The sequence below is a fragment of the Apteryx rowi genome, unplaced genomic scaffold (genome assembly GCF_003343035.1).
Source record: "Apteryx rowi isolate R43461 unplaced genomic scaffold, aptRow1 scaffold_637, whole genome shotgun sequence".
Classification (NCBI taxonomy): Eukaryota; Metazoa; Chordata; class Aves; order Apterygiformes; family Apterygidae; genus Apteryx; species Apteryx rowi.
This window is the reverse complement of record NW_020450913.1, coordinates 338,137-353,584: the sequence shown is the minus strand read 5'-3', so window position 1 is coordinate 353,584 and position 15,448 is coordinate 338,137. Positions and strand designations below refer to the sequence as shown.

General features: G+C 37.8%; 1 protein-coding gene across 5 annotated transcripts in view; it reads left to right on the top strand.

Moving 5' to 3' along the window:
* The window catches only part of ERP44 (endoplasmic reticulum protein 44), a 58,299-nt gene that overhangs the window by 673 nt on the left and 42,178 nt on the right, over window positions 1-15,448 (top strand). The window contains exons 1-3 of one of the 5 annotated variants that reach the window (XM_026084347.1): window positions 129-818; window positions 1,764-1,806; window positions 2,899-2,985. The exons of 2 other annotated variants lie outside the window; for them this stretch is intronic. The gene's annotated coding sequence lies outside the window, so the exon portion shown is untranslated. Of the gene's footprint in view, window positions 1-128; window positions 819-1,763; window positions 1,807-2,898; window positions 2,986-15,448 lie in introns of those variants that run through there. 2 more of the 5 variants (XM_026084346.1, XM_026084348.1) reach the window with 2 other exon arrangements.

Sequence of the window (15,448 nt, the reverse complement as noted above, 5' to 3'; positions counted from 1 at the left end):
GGTGGGGCCCGGCCCCGGCTTCAGCGGGGCAGTCAGTGCCGCGCTTGCCTTTCTCAGAAACCGAAAAGGAAAAGAGGGGGAGGGAACGGCGCTAATGGGGAGCCGCGGGCGGGCTTGATAGGCACCGTTGCAGGAGCCGTGACTGCAGGGAAGCGACTTCTAACCCGGGTTTGGCTTAACCATTTCTCTGCGGAGGCTGTTTATCGTGTGTCTTTAAATCGTCCCTCCGTTGAAATCGTGAGAGCTGCCTTCCTATGGCAGAGTGAAGAAAGCAAGGGGACCGTGTAGTATGACCACGGCAAAGCGAGCCGCTTGCATACGGCTGCTCGGCAGTGGACTGTAAAAGTCCACCTTTCACTTGAACACGTGGAGTAAAGAAACCCACTCTTAGCTTAGTGGCTAAAGTTGGAAAAAGTTACTGAATTGGCTTGTTCAGCCAGAGGAGTTGTGAAGTTTATCTTTAGTTGTCAGATTGCAGCATTTTTTCAGGCTGGCATTATGTGTGTGACCTAAGCTACCTGCTGGATTTGGATACACAGCTCTTTACAGAAACGCAATCACTGATGCATGTGTTTTGTGGAGATAAGTTGGCTGTATTTTTGTTTAGGCAGGCCAATATAGTAGTTTTTGCTTTCAGAAGTGTGTTGGGCCAAATGCTGTCCCTTTCATAGCATAAATGACTTACAGAGCTAAACGGGACTTGTATGAATAAGTTTTATAGGTCTTGTTCTTAAGATACTAAGTTGTTTAATCAACTTATTTTAAACACTCAAGAGAGTGAAATTGGCCAGAAAATGAAGGAATAATTGGAGACAAAGGTAAACAGATCTTTGGGGATCCGGAAAAGAGTATGTAGTGATATAGCTACCAATAAATGAATTCATTAAAATATGAAAACAAGTACCCCTTGGAAACACGCACTTCTACCTGGATAGCTTTTGATTAAATTATTATAAACTTGCTATAGTTTCACATTTTGTAGGTATATGTGCTGATACAATTTGAAAAAACACATTTAAGGTATTTTTATGCAGACATCTATTGTGTATTGGCTCACTATATCAGAGACTAAACTGAAGAAGCTAATATATTCAAGTCATATCTGTGTATTAAAACAACAGTACTGTTGCTTAAGTGCTACGTTGATTTTAACCATTGTTTTAAGTACAGATTCTAATGAGCCAAAACAAGAAGTATGCACTGTCATTTAGTGTAAACATCATTTAAATAGGCATGTACAAGTTTGAAGAAGTAGTTGTAAGTTAATAAAAGTGTTTTTCTTTCTTCATAATACAGTCAGTGTATGCAAATTTAATGTGCATCGGATCTATATGTCTACTACAAAAAGAGATTACAGCTAAGGTCTGAAATTTCCCCAAGTTTTAGTTGCTTGTTTCTTTGTGTATGGGTTATTTATACCAATTTCTAATGTGATTAAAAGTCACTATGTATACATAAACTTCAAATACAAATTGGAGTTTTTCATAATTATGCATAATGTTATCTGTGTAGTTCTCCAACATCATATCGGACTTGGCCGTTTGTTGAAAGGTTGCTAGTTACATACAAGCCAATCATTCTTTTAAATAAGATCTGCTAAGGGTTTTGGAAAGTTGTCCCAAGCAGATTCAGGTAGGAGATCCTTTTTCTTTAAAATAGCTGAGTATACTTGCTTTCTTGTGGCGTTCAGAGAGTTTGGTAGAGTATACTCTTAATTTGCTTTAAAGTTCTGATAACTCTGTTTTTTCTCCTCTCATGGACAGCCTTGAAGACTTAGGACCAGCCATATAACAGTGGTTGTGTTTGGTAAGATTCTGCTCTGCTCTGCGTCCAAAGGATATGCTGTCTATACTTTGAGTGTGACCGTTGGCAGTTTGTGGATAAGTCAGCTTATTAGCATATGTCAGTGGTTCCTAAAATAGAATACAATGGTATATAGCCATGAAAGTAGTTTACTAAGCTGGGCTTGCTTTGTAATAGTCATGAAATTTAAAAAAAAAAAAAAAAAAAAAGTAAATTTTGAAATCTTTGGATAAGCGTATTTCTATTCTACACAGTCTACTCGGGCATGCTGCTCTGATGGGAAGTACCTGTCCTTTATTTTTTCATATTTATTGGCTTTATCTCCAGGGCTTTGCACACAGAAAATACTATGAATTAGTCTTTGCATTGCTATACAATGCTTCTCCTTGTCTATGTCCTTATCCTTATGTTTCCAAATGTTCAAAGCAGATAACCAGTAAAAGGTGATGAAATCTAATGAACTTGGTATATTCTGATTTGTGCACTGATTCTGACTCCCTTGCTGACCTGCTGGATGATTGTGAAAGACATTTTTTTCCTCCCAGTGCTTCAGTTTCCTCAGATTTCCTAGGAAACCAGACTTCCTATGTTTCCAAAGAGGGGATGAGAAAACAAGGAGTAGAAGGGTTATAGCACATTAGGAAAGCACTTGGTAGGAGGACAGTAGGGTATCACTGAGATTTCACAGGGCTTTGGGTCTCACTGTTTACATTTCTTAACCTACTTCTCTCCTGATCTCACTGAAGGTTTGATTCTTAGGATGGAGATTGCAGCACAAAGCAGTACAGGGATATCCACCAGTCCCAACACAGACCTTTCCCTCCCAACTATCACTGATCTCATGTGCTAGCATTGTACTGGATCAGAGTGAGGCTGCTGTGAGAGGGACAGCAGCTGGAGAGATGGCAGGGGATGTATAGGCTAGCATCAACCCCAATTGTCTTATACCGGAATTTGAGTGGAAGGGTGAGCAGCACAGTCTGTAGAAGACGGTGTGCAGCTGGATGTAACACTAGAATCAGAGATGCATAATAATGTCATGTGGCACTTGGTGCTCTTAGATTAATGTTTCTGCCATGTTGATATGTTGCTCAGTACTAGGTTGGACAAACCTTTAAGACAAACCCAAGACAGAGGAATAAATGCTGACAGGATCAAAGCCTCATTCTTCTCTAAGACAAGGTATGGTTCTTTGGCTTTGCTCTTACCAATCGTTATGTGTTTGCCTCTACTTGCACCTGTATATACTTGGTTTATGAAGAAAATTGCAGAACAAGACACTCCATTGCACATGCTTCTCCTGCATGTGTATGACAGTTTGTTGTATTTCTTAACTTTCTACTGGGAGGCATGGGTGCACAGTGTCCCTGAGGAATAGATCTGAACAGAGAAAGCCACCACTTGATAGTGTGGGGGGGGGGGGGGGGTTTTTTTTCTCCCCCCCCCCCCCCCCAAGCAACTGTAAAAGGGTTTCCCAATTCTTGCACTTCTATCTGTGGAGGTTTATTACATTTCAAAACACCACTATTACATATTTTTGTTAGCTTTTTGGGGAAAGTGTCCTAGATAAGCTGAGAATGCCTTCTTAACACAGTTGGCAACACTTTTTGAGAAACATATTTATGTCCTCTGATATTCTGAGAATGTGAAAATTTGGAGTGTTATCTGAATCATAAACTTGAGCTAATTTTCCAGTAGTTAGTAGAGTGCCTTCACACACAGTTATTATGGAAGCCTGGTGTGTGTTACACTTATGATTCAATAACCACACAGTCTATGTTTGTATGTTTTTCCCTAATTGATGCAGTTTTTCATCACCAGATAACGTTTAGTGTTATGGTTGGGGTTGCACTATAATTTAAGTTCAGTGACACTTTCATAGTGTTACTACATAGCAAAGCAATTGTAGCTGGTTAGGAACAGTATCTTAGAAGAGGAACTAGGCAGTGAACTCCAAGTTTCCTATTAAATTTTTAACTGAGAAAATACTGTAGGGTAATATTTCTGTCTCTTGTTTCATTGCAACAGCCTTTCCTGTCTTGTTAATATGATGCCAAGTACCCAAGTCCTGAAAGGGAAAAAGAAATAAAATGATATCTTTTAGTAACATACTGTAATAAGTAGTAAATTTCTCCAAGAGAAGTTGGACACTCTGCACATTTTACAATGTATGAAGCATATTTCTGTGCACTTGCCTCTCTCTGCATTCATATTCAGGAATCCTCTTTAAAATGCAGTATTCTGAATGTGGGCATTAGTCAAAAGATTATAATTGCAGGCAAATTCAGGCCACTGAGCCTTGTATGTTAAAAGATGTCCCCTTTAGAAGTAGCACAGGAGTTCAGTTGTGTGCACCATCTGTCCTGCCCTCTAAAGAGAAAAATAATAGTTAACTGAGGAATTTTCCCTAGGAGGGAAAATAAAATAGGAGAAACTTAGCTTCTGTTCTTCTTGCTATTCCTTGATGTGATTGGCCAGCTCCATGTTCAGAGCACTCAGGAGGAAAAAGAGAAAAAGAAACTGAATTGATTCTTCAAGTGGAAGACTAAGATGTTTCTGGAAAATGTATAAATGAGTTACTGACAATGTGATGTCAGAAATGCTGTTGCTGGCAACTGAAGAACTCTGTAGTGACGCTCCTTACCTTCATTTTCTTTTGATACCTTTAAAGAATTTTTCTCTTTCTTAATCTGCTTTTGCTTTTTGTCAGGAGAGCTATCTTGAGCAAGAGACTGGTCCTCATACTGCTAAGTTCTTGGGAAAGTAGCATACCACTGGTGATTCTTATAATGTGCCCAGTTCAAGCAAAGTGAGCCTTCTGGATTTTTGCCACAGTCCAGCTTAGGTTTCTTGGAGACAACAAACTAACTATTACAAGTTCTCTGTGTGTGGGGGAAAGCTCTGCTTCCCCTACAGCAGGTCTCTTGAGATAGTAGCTATTTGAAGCCAGAGTAGCTGGCCCAACCCCTTATGTTAATGTTTATGTGGCTAAAAGTTTTAGCTGCAATTAATAAAAAAAGATAGGGCATGCATGCATACTTTCCAGATATTCCCACTGTTGACTGCTTGGCTTTTCTTTTTACTTTAATATGAGAGTCTATGGAATGTAGTTTGGAGGGAGAGGAGGTGAGTCTCATAAGAAAAGGAAATGTACAAATATGTCATAAAGTATTTGTGCGAGTTTCTTCAAAAGCTCTTTGAGAGAGTCAGGAAATATTTTTCAGTAATATTCCTTCAAAAAAGTACTGTTTTGGATGCATTAGCAAAAAAAAAAAATTTTTTTTTCTTTGAGAGTGAGTTCTGTCCTCTCAATGTTTTAAAGGAAAACACTTGAGAATTCTTTAAGCAGAAGCAATAGAGTGTTGATACAACAGCCTAAACAAGAATGTTTTCTTCCAACATTCTAAACTGGAGAGAGCTCCTCTGAGAAGTATAAGAGGACGAGTGCATTGCAGTGAATTGGGAAAGGAAGTGACATAAAAAAAAAATCTCTTCTGCTAGTTATGCCTTTGCACTTCCTTCCTCCCTGATGTGTCTTCATTTATCAGAAGCTTACTAACCATTGGTAGAAACATGTGATTTTTTTTCCCAAAAAAATTGTTGTTTAGTCAAGCCATCTGCTCATATAATCTAATAAAAATTGAATGTACATATCTCTGAGATTTTAAAAGTTGATTAATTTTTTATTTGCTAAGACTGGCTTTTGTTTTTCTGTAAAGCTATCACTATGCTCAACATTACCTCAAAAAATTTTTTTTCCACTTCTAATTGAGGATACTGATACAGAATGCTGTATTTCTCTAAACCAGTTGTAGAACCCTGTCTGGATTAAATTATGATCCGGTGATTACAGAAAGTGCCTACTCATTCTTGGTGACTAAATGTATTGTAAAAGAGTTCTGTAATTTCTTCCTTTTTCTCCTGTGTGAATAAACATACTACTGAGAAACTGACTACCCTGATAATACTCCCTTTAAAGCTAAGAACCATTCATGCCATTAAAACATCTGTGCAAAGTTTCATTACAGTGTCTTCAAGATAAGTACCTGTTATCTGCAACCTCCTCTAAGAGTCAGTGTATCCAAACCTGGAAGCTCTGTAATACACATGCACACAACTTTTCTTTAATCCAAGTGATTCCCAGGACCTGCTCTTCCTGTAGCTGGTAGAACACAAACATAATTTTGTTGGTTGCACTGATATTAAGTAATATACAAAGTACGATGGTATATATCTTGAGCCAAATGCTGACTGAAATATTGGAAGGATCGAAAGCAGTGAGAAAACTAACTTAAATGAGGACAGAACATCGTACACAGTATCTAAGTGGAGGTGTTCTATACGTATCTTTATGAACTAATTGGTTCCTTAGTAAACACAGTAAATTTGTTCATCTGCTTTTATTGTGCTGTATGTTTTGAGTTTCTTACCTGTGCTTGTTTCTTGATCTATATTAAATTGGCTATTCCAAGGAAGCTTTTACAAAGAGGACTGTCACGAGTCTCACAGTATTTACCTCAAGAAGTCAAGTTCTAGATTTTTTTTTTTTTTGATTGCCTCTAGAAGCTTGTTAATCATTCAAGTTAGAAGGGACCTCTAAAGGTCATCTGATCTTACTCCTGCTCAAAGCAAGACTAATTTAAATAAGGTTGCTCGGGGTCTTTTCCTGTTGAGTCTTGTGTATCTCCAAGGATGGAGGTTCTACAACCTCTCTCAGCACTTGTTTCACTGTTTGACCAAACTCCACGTGAAAATTTTATCCAAATATCTATTTGGAATTTTCCTTCCTCTGTGTGTCCATGGCCTCTTGTCCTCCCACTGTGCATCTCCGAGAAGAGTATGACTCTGTCTTCTCTATAACCTCTGACTAGGTAGCTGACAACAGGAGTAATACCCCCTTTTAGCTTTCTCTTCTCAAGTCAGAGGCTTAGTTGTCTGAGCCTCACCTTGTATGTCCTGTTCTCCAGCCACCATTTATCTTGGTAGCCATCTGCTGGACTTCACTCTAGTATGTCGATGTCTGTGTTGTACTGGTGAGCCCAAAACTGGACAGAGTCCTCCCCCAGATTCTTTTTTGCAAAGCTTTCTCTCCAGTTGACCCCCAACCTGTATGTGGTTATTCCACTCCAGATGTAGGAGTTGTCTTTATTGAACTTCATGAGATTACCATCAGGCCATTTCTCCAGCCTGCTGGGGTCTCTCTGAATGGTAGGTCTCCCTTCTAGCATGTCAGCCCCTCCCCCCCAATTTGGTATCATCAGGAAATTTGCTGAGGATGCATTCTGTTCCATCGTCTCGATCATTAATAAAGACAAAAACATTGTTCCCCCCTGTATTGATCCCAGAGGAACACGACTGGAGACTAGATACAAGTTGGACTTGGTAACCTTGACTAACAGCCCTTTGAACCCAGCAGTCCAGCCAGTTTGTTGCTAACCTTATAGTCCACTCAGCTAAATTGATAAGATATGAACTGGATAAGGATACTGTGAGAGACTGTGTCAGAAGCCTTGTTAAAGTCTATGCAAATATCATCCAGTATTCCTTTATCTACAGAGCTAGCCTTCTCATTACAGAAGGCAATCAGGTTGGTCAGGCATGATTTACTCTTTCTAAATCCATGATCGCAGTTCCCAGTCACCTTCTTGTCCTTCATGTGCCCAGACATAGCTTCCAGGAAGAAAATTTGCCCCATAATCCTCCTGGGAATCCAGGAAGATGCATTCCATCTGTTTCTGTGGACTTTTGTATGTCCAGCTTGCTTAAGTGCTTCCTAACTTGATCTTCATCTCATGTAGGTAATGCTTCTTTTACCCTGGACTTTGCCACTAGGCAAAGGGATGTGGAAGGCCTGAGGACAGATGTTGTCAGTAAAAAATGAGGCAAAGAAGACGCAGACTACCTCAACCTCTTCCATGTCCTTTGTCACTAGGTCCCCTGCCCACTGAGCCTACAGGCCTACAGTTTCCTTACTCTTCCTTTTGCTGCCAGCATACATGTAGAAGCCTTTCTTGTTACCCTTAGCATCCCTCTCTAGTTTCAATTCCAGCTGAGCTTGGGCATTTCTAATTTCATTCCTACCTGCTCAAGCAATGTTTCTATACTCCTACCAAGTATTCCATTTTTATTTCTACCTTCTGTGCACTCCCTTTTTTGTGTTTGAGCTCATCCAGGAGTTCTGTGTTAACCTATGCTTGTCTTCTGACATAGCTACTTGAGTTTCTGCACAGTGAAGTGAATTTTTGTGCTTTGAAGAGGCTGTCTTTGAAAATCAACTGACTCTCCTGGGCCCTTTTGCCCTTCATGGGCATGTTCTATGGGTGAACTGGTTTGTTATTAAGACCTGAGTCTTGCCACTGTTTTTCTGGGGTTCTGCAATGTACATGTTGTTGTAAAACACATGAGTATCACAGTAGATTGTAGGTGGAAATGACTGTGAGTCCTGATCATTTGTGAGCTATATCTGGAAGTTTTATTACCAGTGGTGATGAAATGAAACACTGGCGCTCACAACGGCCTATTTACTGGAAGGAGATTAGCACACTGTATGCACTGGAGTCTCTCAGTTGCTTTACTTTAGGACCAAAATTAAGGATACACTAATCTGGAGGTTACAAGTGTATGGTTTGCTGCATTTAGTTTGGAAAGGAAGATACTGATTTTTAAAGATGGTGAAAGTGGGATAAAGGATTGTTTGGGGGGTTTATTTTGACCACTGAAGCTTTCTATCCTAAATAGCATTCGTGAAACATGAGCCTGATGCAGAAAATGGAGTCCTAGAAATCGTGTCTAGTAAATGATCTCGTTTTTTGGCATACCTTTTGGTGTCAGTGTGTCTTTAGTCTTGCCTGGCTTCAGCATCCATTTCATCCAGGTACATCCAAAAAAAAAGACTGTAAAGATGTCAGTTTTTTTAATGTTTGTGGAGAGAAGTGGGGAGAAAAAAAGTGATCTAATCTCTGTTGTCAGATAACTGTCAGTAAAGCTTATAGCTCATCTCCAAGTGGATTCATATGGCAACTGGGCATAAACTGGAGAGAACTTGTTCTGTAGGAACTCCATAACAAAGTATTTGGAAAGACAAGAAATAGGTGCCTGTTCCAATGGTCTTGAAAAGGAAAACAACATCTGTGATAGTGTTTGCTATTTTCCATTGCTGTCATGTGATTGTGAAGTATAATATAATTAACTTTTTCAAAAGCTTTATGAAGACAAAGCATTTCAATGATGTATGCGCATTTGTGATCCCAAGAAGAGCTTTTATTCCTTTAGTCACTGTTTATCATTTCTCTCTCTCTCTCTCTCTTTTTAATAGTTTATTGAAATCCCTTTTCTTAAATCTTACTGGAAAGACTTAGCCCCTAAATTCTTTGCCAGGCACAAAAATGATGGTTTTTCATAAATCCATGTTTTGTTTTGTTTTTCTCTCCTCCCTGTTAATTCATTTGGGATTTTGGACAAAATGACTGAAAGACAAATTGGTTGCTTTACAAAGGTAATTAAGACAGTATGTGGTGCAGAGGGTGAACAGTTAGGGGTTCTTTCTAATGATCCATTAATTAGTGAAGGGAGCTCAGCAAGTGTGTGGGTCTCTCAGGAATTACCTTTGATTGACATTTAAAACTGCTTTGGTTAAGAACATCTAATTGCAGGGGGCTGAGGGCTTTTTCTTTAATTATTGTTTTATTTTTCTATCAATACAAGCCAGCAAAATTTAGTAGTGTAAACATGTACATACAAAAATAATCAGCATTACATAGTTGTTAAATATTCTTTTGAAATAGACCAATGCATAGCTGTGATACCTTGCTGAGGATTTTTTAAACAATTTTGGTTGCTGTGATTAACAGAAACCAGTCCTATATTTTAAGAACAGCAACTCCCTACCATGTAACTTCCATGAATATATGAAATTCATTATGGTTTGATCTTAAGTTTTCTTTTGTTAGCATACAGAATAGTAGTCAGAGTACATACTGATTTGGGTTTGGAATTAGTGTTGGCTAACTGCTAACACTGAGTTGAATCAGGTCTGAAAGGCAAATTTAAGTGATCCTGATGTGTCTGGAGTGGTCAACGCTGCTACCGGTGCATGGTTTATCCCAGTGACAGATTAACCATGTAGTGAGCACTTACATGCATGAGCTGGTTAATTGCAGAGCCGGTGTGTCTGATACTTGCTACCAGTTCAAGCACTGCATGATGTGAACATGTTAATATTGTTTCTAGGACCTGTCTGGAATACTTGCTTGAAAATTTTTGTGGAATCAGCCTGAAGTTGGCAGAGTTAATATGCCTTGGGGAACATAAGCCAGCAGTGGGGTATCTCTGTATCATGTGCTTTAGTGCATGCCATAATATCTGTGGCTTATGTGTCCTGTCCCCTGCATTATTTACTATTCTGCTGTCCTGAGTAATCCAGGATAAATTGACTTCATCTGTCCAGGCCCTTAGCAGCTGTTTAGAGTGGAAAGAAATGGTTCTTATGCAATTTTAAATTATCCACTCATTCTTCAAGATGTAACTTGCAGTTGCAAATATAGTCCCAAAGGTGAATTTTTCTCTTTTGATCCATGCAGCAGTGCTTTAAATAATGTTCTTCTGTGTAAGTTAGTAAATTGATTAATTGTAAACATGTATCTTATTTTTCTCATTTAAATTGGGAACTTTTACAATGCCAATATGTAAATTAGAATGCAATTGTGGAGTAGTATTTCTATTACTGCTTATTTTGGAAGACACTTATCTTCTCATATGCTATTCTAAGGTAGCAGATCATTAATATTGACTTAAAATTTTATGAGGCAAAGCATTTGTATACAAAAGCTAGTGGTTTACCAGTGAACTTTAATATACTGTGATTTGTAGTCTGCATCTGTGGAACAGAAATTTGTGGAGTATGCRTCACAAACTTTCCTGGAATGAAGAAAAGGAAATGATCTAAGTATCATAAATCAAGATAATGTTTTAAATGGATTTAGACTTTTCTAAAATTGAGAGTTCTGATGTTAAGGAAATGGGAAGATGATATAACAAAAAAAAAGAAACCCTCATATTTTAGAAAGCTTGTAATTCCCAGATGTTCTTTCTCAATTGGTTTTGTGAGGGAAGCAGGGAGGAGCAGCAGCAACACAAGAATGAATCTCAAATGTTTTTTAAATTTAGGCAAAAATTTCATGTTATGGCTATGTTGTATATTACTGACTTGTCTTTTGATAGTTGCACAGAATCTTAACCTCCTGATGAAATGTTGTGAGGTCATCTGAGGAAATGTAACCTCTCAATCATGTTGAAGGAGGAAAAAAAATAAGTGGCACCAAGAGGATCTTAGTGGTATTGGAAGTACTATTGCTAAGAGTTCTAGATCTTAGGCCAATAAATGGGGACAGTTGTGTGAATACTTGTGAATGGATCGTTCTGACTGAAATTGTAGGGGACAGCATAGCCATGTAATTCTAAAAGGGGAAGAAGGTAAAAATTTAACATGAAGTGCTAATTGTCGTCTGCGTTTGCTTCTCTGTATTGAGAGTATTGCTGCTTTATTATGTGCTCAAAGCAGCAGCTATTGGAACTAAACAAAGATGAAGAGAGGCAGTTACACTAATACATTTTGCTTCTCTTTGGTAGACTGGGTGGGGAGAATGACCCTAGCTGTATATTTCACTTCTTAAGTATTTTGGTGATCTACTGGTTATTTTACCACTTCTTCCCTTCCCCGCCCCCCCAAATGCCTTAGCTGCATAGTTTAAAACAGTGTGGTGATGTGAACGTGGATAAGAATGCTCTGTTTCTGGCRCTGCCTTCACACTAGCAAACATGCACTGGGTTTGTTGCTTACTATACTTGAACCTGACCCTGGGCAGAGCTCCTGAATGGTTTCATTTTGGGGAGGAAAAATGGACCTGGCAGAGAGTAATGTGTTTCCAAGATGTTACCACTCAGAATCATAAATGGAATGTTATATATGTCAAAGTGTAAATTTCTCAAAGGCTGTAATACACTTTTGTTATGCCACCTGACTGCTATTTTTTATTGAAACTGCTCATGAAGTATTTCTGTCAAAGAGGGTTAGTTTATACATGTTTATAACAGCCCTTCTATTTAAAATTTGCATTTGAAAAGTTGGTTTCAGTAATTCATATCTCCTTTTAAAACAAGTTCCATCTTGAAGGGTAAAACTTAACAGTCTGGTTATTGCTTAAAATCGTTGTGTGTCTTTATATCACAAAGAGATAACTGAGTGTTTTGAGGCTGAAGAGCAAAAATGTGTGCAGTATTGGAAATAAATTATATGGTTAATAAAAAGTTATGCAATTAAAGATTAGTAGATGTTGAAATTGAGCATTTCATGTGAAGTGAGTTGATTTGTCTTGTTGAGCAGCAATTCCAGTATGAGTTAAAATCTACTGAAATTAATTCTCAATTGAAACAGTGTGTGTGTTATTTTTAAAGCAGGACAATGTGTGTACGCAGCAGATACAGAAACTTCAGTTTTCCACTCAGATATTCAGTCCTTCATATTACTCCAAGGTAGCAGTGGTTCATGTCTAAATGATACAGGAAATGCCATTTTTGCTGAGAACACTACAGCTACTTTTAGTTTCTACCTCCAAGATTATGCATTAGATGAGAGATTCTAAATTGTGTTGTCACTTCTTCCACTGAATACCATAAAATCTTTGGTTTCATCTTAATTCCCATTTTCATCCCTAGTTTAAGACTGCACAAGGTACTGACAAGTATCATTTGTTGTGTGTTCTGCAGTGACCCTGTGTGTAAAGAATAGAATAAAGAGCACAGAAAGGATTGATGAAAATCATACTAGGTGACAGAATAGTATGTTGCTTTTTGTAATGATACATTGTGGATCTCAAAATGCAGCCTCTAATAAGGGTTCTGTTTAGACTTGGCTATTTATATAAAATGACTGAGTTTCTTCTGCATCTTTATACATCAAAATTATTTCCTGAAGTATTTTAAGTGTAAAAATGTCTCTGACTTACCTTAAAATGAGGAAAGTATTGAGAAATGGTTTGCATTTCAAGATTACTTATGTCATCTATGGCATATAAGGAATGAAATTCTAACTGTGGTCTCCAAGAGCAAGGTTTAAAGGCTGTACCGTGAATGTTTTTGTTAATGACTTTTGTGCGTAATAGCAATTACYGAAGTAAAGAAGAGGTCTTTTTCTTTGACTTGGTGAAAAGGGGCAGCAAACTCTTCTGTTCTGCTTACCTACCAAAGCTGCCTCCTTGACAAGACCTATGGAAGTTGTCTTTTGTTTTGTATTTTTGTGTTAGCCTTTAAAAAGTTCAGAAACTTCAGAGTGCTGGCTTTCATAAACAGCAACAGCTATTAACTTGTGCTAATGATTTTGGAGATCTCATTTGTATTTTAGACACTTTATTCTTTCTTGAAAATGAATCATTGCACTGTGTCCAGATAATCAAAACAGCTGGTAGCTACATCAAGTAAAGAAAAATAGGAAGTGCATGAGTTATGATAACATGAGGTTTTTTCTTTCTTCCCCTACAGTGCTGCACAATTATACTTTTTTTTATATATACTTGACTAGAAAAACACTTAAAAATTAAAGAAAACATGATGTTATATAAATACTTTGATATATATGCACAGAAATCATGTTGATCTTTTGGTTTGTGTCAGGAACAAACATTGACATGCAGGAAAAGCAACACATTACAAAGCTTGCTATGTCCTATATGAAATAACTAAGACACTTTAGTTTTACGTTACTTAAAACTTATTTTATCAAAAGATATGATAGATCACCATGCCCCTTCATCCTCAGTGTCAAACTTGCGTCTTCTCAGTAGGGTGCTTTCTTTTGGTTCAAACTTTTCTCTGAATCTGCTAGTTTTAATTTTTGTTTTTAATTCCAGATAGAAGGGTGAGCATAAGGTGTTTGGTTTTCTCTTAATTATGATGCTTTCAACCTCACTTCCGTGTCAGCACTTTTCTTGATTNCCCCCCCCCGTAATGCCTTATAATTGGTGTTCATGTGCAAAACCTGAAAATAAATGCAAGGAGACTATTACAGTGCACTATTTGCAAGTCACTAGCAGTACAGTGTGGAGTCGGGCTCAATGTTTTGTTCTGAATAGTATTGCCTTTGAGATATTGGCTTATTAAGCAGAGAAATTAATTCAGAAAAAGGGCTTAAAGTAAGTCTGCATCTCTGTCTTCACACCTTTTCTGCCCTTCCTGGTAGGCAGATAAATGTGGTGTACTTAGATTGATTTTAAAATATTTAGAATTAAGATGATGGTAATTTTAAGAGGAGCTGCTTCTTCAGCATACTGAAGAAAAAGTTCCCATTTCAGAGAAGTCCATAGAGTCGTTCTGGCCCTAGGTGGGAGCACAGCCATAGATGTCTTTAGAGGAGGGAGCCTGTGAGGGCAACACAGAGCTGCATGCTTAGTGAGAACAGGAAAATGGGAGCCATTTTGAAAGGTTGGATTCACAGTTTTCTGACAACAACTTCATTGTATACTTTGCTGAAACAGTTTGGAAGAATTGTCAAAGATGAGAGGCTCATATGAATTCCAGAGTCATTTAAAAGAATATTTATTATTTTAAAAAGAATCTCTAGATAAGCTTTCAGTGATTCTGAAATTTAAAATTTTCCATAAGTGGTGATTCATTGCTGAATTCTTCAAAATGCTGGCTGCCTTTTTTTTTTTTTCTTTCATCCAAAATCCATATGCATTTTCCAGTAGAGGTGCACATGTTGTGGTTGTACTGTGGAGTTAATTTTGTTGACAATAATCTTTTTCCTTAGTTTTTCACAGATGCTTCCATCTTCCCCACCCCCATAGTTGTCCTTGAACCCTCAGGAGTTCATAGGCAACAGAATTAAAAACTACTGCTTCACAGGTTTGGAGACTTCTTATTTTTAACTCCACTTTACAGGCAGCTGATTTCTTAAACTTATTTACATATCAGTCAGTAGTTTGACGTGTATATTCATAGTAAATGCATAGTATCCTAGAAAGGAAGTTTTGATTTTTCAAAATGTGTTGAGTTTTTCTTTAAAACTGCATGTAAAGACCTGTGGTGCAAAACACAGAGCTGGAACTGTGATTGTATGCTTCTGCCTACTGTTATTTAGCAAAAAAAATTGCCCCTTTTTTTTTTCTTTTTTCCCCAAGCAAGCTGATTTGAAAACTGAAGCTTACACCACTGTTTGCCAGAAACTAATATTAAAGTATAAACATTGTTATTAAAGGTATTGTACATGAAAGAACCAAAGTAATTGCATGCCAAAATTTTTGAGCGTAGTTTATGAATATAGTAGAGCAATTGGTAAGTATATAAGATAAAGGAGGAATTCTGGTTTCTTGTGTAAGCATAAGAAGCACGTCAAATAAGATCTACAGATTCAGAGTTCTAGTAAAGCTCCTGGAGAACCTAGTACCTGGCTTTAAAGCTATGAAACAGACTTTAAGTTCTTATTTCTGAAGGACCACATTAATAAACATTTTTCTGTTCATACGCTGGGTGTGTACCCAGTGGTAAGTAATGGGTAAGTACCCATTTACATCTTTTGGAGAAGTCTGGACTATTGCTTGTAAGAGGATATTTAAGATGAGGAAAACTGTGTTATGGCCTTGACTGCAGTTTG